The 6,000-nt window shown below is 39.1% G+C and overlaps 1 protein-coding gene across 4 annotated transcripts in view; it reads left to right on the top strand.

The window, feature by feature from the left end:
• The first annotated feature begins 3,796 nt into the window (after window positions 1-3,796).
• tcf3b (transcription factor 3b) overlaps window positions 3,797-6,000 on the top strand; it is a 40,533-nt gene continuing 38,329 nt past the window's right edge. For all 4 annotated transcript variants that reach the window (XM_028444221.1, XM_028444219.1, XM_028444218.1 and 1 more), the window contains exon 1: window positions 3,797-4,375. The gene's annotated coding sequence lies outside the window, so the exon portion shown is untranslated. The remainder of the gene's footprint in view (window positions 4,376-6,000) is intronic.

Raw genomic sequence — 6,000 nt, 5'->3', positions numbered from 1 at the left:
GCTCACATTCTTATAGAGTAGGAGGAGCCAGGATTGTCAGGAGGAGGAGTTTTTGCTTGGTGACGTCAGGCACCGAGAAAAATTTAACTTGTCCAATTGGAGCTGACTTTTTACAATATGTGGAATAACAAAGGAGGGAGGAAACAGAACTTTTTTAACTTTGACCCTCTGAATGAGGCTAAATGAATGTATATCACTGTAGCAAAACTATTATAAAGTGCATTTTTCATAATACTGCCCCTTTAAGTAGGTGGGGTAAATCATTATGGAAGTGAGAAGTTGTTTTCTACTACGTCTTTGCTTTGTCTATTCTACAATGATTCAAGTCCATATGTGAGCAAAAATAGCACGATATCTGTGTTGTGGATGGAAAACAAAGACAGGTCATCTTAAGTTTCCTCCTCTTTGATGAGCTTTGCCCTCAGGTTACACACAACAGCTGTCCAACACCTACAGACCGTTTTTGAAAAGAGAGGTTATCGTGTTTTGCCACATGCACACAAGAAACATACGAGACTTCATGATTTACAGAGTCTTTGTCAGTTTGTTCATTTTACATACAGTACCATGATCAAACTGTGTGTAATTAAAGAAAAAGGCACGACTGTTCCACTGTTGTTCATTGAGCATTGTTTTAAAGTTTATAGTAGTTTATTATTATGAACAAGTCTGATTGGAGCAAAGAGCATCTCCTCCCCTCTTTAAACTGTTTTTTTTCTAAAACAAAAAACAAAACACAGCTTTTTTCCCTTCTCTCTCTCTCTCTCTCTCTCTCTCTCTCTCTCTCTCTCTCTCTCTCTCTCTCTCTCTCTCTCTCTCTCTCTCTCCCTCTCTCTCCCTCTCTCTCTCTCTCTCTCTCTCTCTGATCACACACTCCCTCCACTCTGCTTTGGAGCAGACAGTTACCAGGGCTGTGTTGGTCTTATGTTTATCAGCCAACTCTTTCACTGCAATGGCAGCTAACAAAAACAGTGGTATTTTATTCTGAAATAATAATATATGGTATTATATTATGTTATTATAATTTGATTTAGTTTAATTTTATTTATGAAAAATAAATAAATAAATATATATATATATATATAATAATATATTCATCTATCCATTTTCTGACCCGCGTGTTTCTGTTTTCAGTGTCCCGGGGATATTTTGATACAATATAATGATAAAAACTACCATCCATCCATCTTCAGGGCGCCAGTCCATCACAGGGCAACACAGACACAGACAACCATTCACTCTCTCATTCGCTCCTATGGGCAATTTAGAGACGCCAATCAACCTTACAGTCATGTTTTTGGATTGTGGGAGGAAGCCGGAGTACCCGGAGGAAACCCACGCAGCACGGGGAGAACATGCAAACTCCACACAGAAAGGACCCAAGTCCACCCCAGGGCTTGAACCCAGGACCTTCTTGCTGTGAGGCGGACGTGCTAACCACTAAGTCACCGTGCGCCCCCGATAAAAAATACCATATATATTAAACATTTATATACAATATATTATTGTTATTATTATCATTATTATTGTGCATGGCGGTGTAATAATAATAATAACAATGCATTGGATTTTATAGAGCGCTTTATCATAGACACTCAAAGCGCTTTACAGAATTAAGGCATTATTCTTTCACGCCACACTTGGTGGTGGTAAGCTGCTATTGTAGCCACAGTTGCCCTGGGGCAGACTGACGGAAGCGAGGCTGCCGTAGTGCGCCATCGGCCCCTACGACCACCACAAACACACTCATTAACTACATAGTGTAGTGGTTTGCATGCCTGCTTCAAAGCAAGAAGGTTCTGTGTTCAAGCCCTCATGGGGTGGACACTTGGACCCTCCTTTCTATGTGGAGTTTGCATGTTCTCCCCTGTTCTTGCGTATATTTTCTCCAGGTACTCTGGCTTCCTCCCACAATCCAAAAACATGACTGTTAGGTTGATTAGAGTCTCTAAACTGCCTGTATCGGTGTGAGTGGTTGTCTGTCTGTCTGTGTGATGGACTGGCGCCCTGTACAGGGTGTACCCCCACCTAGTGCCAGAAGAAAGCTGGAGATAGGCACCAGCAGACCCCGTGACCATGAAAAAGGAGCAAGTGAGTCAGAAGATGGATGGATATTATTATTAGTAATTATGGGTGTACCAAAATATCGATACGCTATATCGCAAGTGATATTGATTCACTGGCGGCAAGTATTGATTTTTATTTATTTATCTTTAGTTTTATTTTTTATTGCAACACACAAGACATGATGAAAACAATATATATATATATATATATATATATATATATATATATATATATATATATATATATATATACAGACATGATACACAGAGATAATGCAGTACATACACAGTACAATGAGGCAATAGTTGAGGAGTGGATATTTACAAATTTACACTGTGTGTGTGTGTGTGTGTGTGTGTGTGTGTGTGTGTGTGTGTGTGTGTGTGTGTGTGTGTGTGTGTGTGCGTGTGTGTGTGTGTGTGTGCGTGTGTGTGTGTTAAGAAAAGCCACTGTGCAGTATACACTTTGTTTTACTTGGCTGTCATTCATGTGAAATTGATTGACAATGTTTTGTAATTCCTGTTAAATGGATTCAGTGCAGTCAATAAATTCTGAATTTCTTCAGTGACAAATATTGTGATGTATCGTGGATTAAATTTCCTATGATATATCGATTATTGTCGTATTGTGATAATATCATTATCGTGGGAAAAATGTTGCGATATTTTGTATCACGAGGTACCTGGCGATACCCAGCCCTATTAATAATAATAATAATAATAATAATAATAATAATAATTTGTTTATTTATTTTGAACAAACAAATAAAAAATTGGATGAAAACGAAAACAAATAAACAAATCTCAACAGAAATCTCTATGAAATAAAAAATAATAATAATTGATTTCAATAGAATGCACATTTGATTAATTCGACAAGGGATAGGACAAAGCCTAGGCTTGTCAGGTCCTACACCAATTCTTCACCATTAACAACTGCAAAATCCAATTAAATAAACTAAATTGACAATACAAATAAATACTCCAATCAAGCTATTAGGAAAAACATAACAAAAATGCACAGGGGCTATCAACATCTGTGACATTTACATTCTTCTTCTGGATTTCTGTACTTTTCAAAGATATATCTTTTGTACATTTAAAAAAAAAAAAAAAAAAAAAAAAAATGAATTTTATTCATACTTAGTTATAATAATAATAATAATAATACAATTATAATAATAATTGGAGAGTCCCAACTTTGCCATAGGAAGGAACAATTGCGTGAATGAGTTTGTCTGGCTTGATAAGATACATTAATAAATACATAATTTGTATTTTTTTAGATGCACGAGTAAAAGAGGCTCAAATTAAAGTGGCTAAATCTTCACCTAAATGAATTAATGAATATTATGTAAGTATTAAATAGTAAAAGGAGCTGAAAGGGAAAACACAAAATAAAAAAGTGAATAAATATAAGGCACTGTAGAGTAAATACATAAATTAAATATATATAATGTGTTGGTAAAGAGCCCTAAATGTTGTTGTTTGAGTAGAAGAAGGGCGGGCACATGAAGCAGGGTATTAAAGTGATGTCAGCGGGCATGTTGGAGCCCCCTTCAGCCAGCCTCCCCGAGCACACAGGGAAAGTGAGCGTCAGTGGGAAGGAGGGCGCTAGTTGGATTTCTACATGTTGATTGGTTTAATGTGCCGTCAATCAAAGATATGCACTTTCTCATTGGCCGAGCTCCTTCGCATTTATCGTGCCATCTCGTCAAGCTGCTGCTGCTGTGTAATAGCAGGTAACTTTCTTACTATAGCCTTCCGCGGAACGATCTAGTGCTCCAAGCCCGCCAATATTTTGAGGAGCGTGGCTACAACACTCATTGAATAGGAGTCAGGCGTGGACATTGTGGTGTATTTGACCATCGCTCGAAGCCACTGTTGTATTTTCTTCTGAGGAAAGGACGCATCTCTGAAAGGCGTTTGAAATCGGACACCGCTGGCGTTGAGGCCCTCACTTTTGTGCGGAGGGATACGTTGTTGCGTCTGACAATGTGGACGGAGGTGGTGAAGATGTCTACGAGAAGAATGAAATCATCTCAGTTGTAACAACAAAAAAGGAAGACGCGACATTAGTTACTATAATAGGTTTGTTTGCGGACAGACTTGTTACATTGAAGCCAACACGTGGACGTAGCGTGCGGAGTCGCTTCCCGGGACAAAAGGCAGAGGAAGAAGCCGTGTAGCGGGGCTCCGATGCGTTTCATGGTCTGAGGTCGAAGCTCTGCTCAACTTTTATGTTTTTCCCTTCCACACAGTCCGCTTTTCTTCTCACCGTGGGACCTTAAAACACTCGCAGAGGAGAGGTAAAAACACAGAAAGACAGCATAGGCTCGCACCCACTCAGAGGGGCTCTGGGACGCACCTATTAGGCGATCTGTGGGAAAGTTTTTTGGGAATGTTTGGCTAAAGCGGGGGATGTAAGTTTTTGTCTCGGTCTGAGGTAGAGAGCCAAGTGTGTGATGGTCGCTGCATCGACCACTAAGAGCAGGAAACTATCCCTTTGTTCTGCTATAAAGCACACTTTGTTATAGGCTCACATGTTAGTGCACCAGCCTTTAAAAAAAAAAAAGTCTCATTTAGTCACATAACCTCAAAATCCTATTTTTAAACGTTGAGCAGCATTTAGGCTCAACTGGAAATTGTGGAAATCTGAGTACCCCCACCTTCCCCAACATGGACAGAAACTTTCAATTGAGCCGCTTTGGTGGCCTGTGAAGCGTTCTGCTTATGGAAGTATTTTATTGCACATTTGGCAGTAAATTCCTCCTGCTCCCACCCCCACCGTCCCTCACTGAGCTCCCTCATAATGCACGACTTGAACCCTAAGATAGGTGGAGAGCTCAGGGCTCTGCTGGGCCAACTTTTAGCTAGTCCTGCTCTTTCCTCTTCACACCACAATCACAACCAGGGCTGGTTACACTAGTATGGAGGACCAACACAGTGGAGAGATCACAGATCGTGTGTGTGTGTGTGTGTGTGTTTGCATGGATGGTGATGCTTATTCAGTGCAAAATAAACAGTAGTTGTAGATGTCAGTTCTGTGCTTGGTTTGTGGCTTAGTAAGTTTTATCAAATCACTTAGTGCAAACATCCTCCAAGGCCTACGTGTTTACCAAGCCCAGGAGAGTTTATTCTTATTTAAACCAGCTCACATCCTTGTCTCTTGGCTTGTTATGTGGATATATACATATATTTTACTCATCGTATAATCTAATGTCTACTTTTTGTACTTGCTCCTTAAGTTTGGTCACTTTTATTTATTGATTTATTTTGTTAAAAATCAATCATTTTCTTCCATGTTGTGTGTTTTTCACTTCTTTTTTTTTTTTTTTTGAAGGGGCCCTTTAAAAACAAAATCTAGTGTTTGAACTTCACCATATAAAATGGCCTGTTTCTGGGCTCAATAGTAAGTTTTGAGTAATTTTCTCATTGGAAGTGCAGCCTCTTTTGTGGGGATTGACCTGCCTCCCCTCTGCTTTTCTCTGGGGTTACAAAGACCCCCCTAATCTGCTTGCTTCAAATATTGATCCAGCAGTAGCTGAAGATGCCATTTTGTTACATTAAGCCCCTCCTGCTCTCTTTATTTTAATTTCTCTACTGAGATCATATTTGCCTGTGAGGATCTGTTTATACTGTCCTTCATCGTTACCAAAAGTTTGTGCTTAGTGTTGACACAGACCGCCTTGTTTTTCTAGCTTGTTTTGGTCACTATTGGTTGTGTTTGCACACTTTTATTTATTCCTTATCCCAAGGCCACGTTGGTTTCACTGTCTTGGTTAGCCATGCTTTTCTCCCCTTAAGGGACTTTTTTTTATTTATTTAAATTGAACATGTTGGGTTGGTGCTCAAGTTTTTTTCTTTAAAACATGACCAAATATTTAAATTGTTTTCATTTTTGTTTATTTATAATGTGTATCCCAATTATCCA

Source organism: Gouania willdenowi, chromosome 4, assembly GCF_900634775.1.
Source record: "Gouania willdenowi chromosome 4, fGouWil2.1, whole genome shotgun sequence".
In the NCBI taxonomy this organism is placed as follows: domain Eukaryota; kingdom Metazoa; phylum Chordata; class Actinopteri; order Blenniiformes; family Gobiesocidae; genus Gouania; species Gouania willdenowi.
This window is presented reverse-complemented; position numbering and strand designations above follow the sequence as displayed.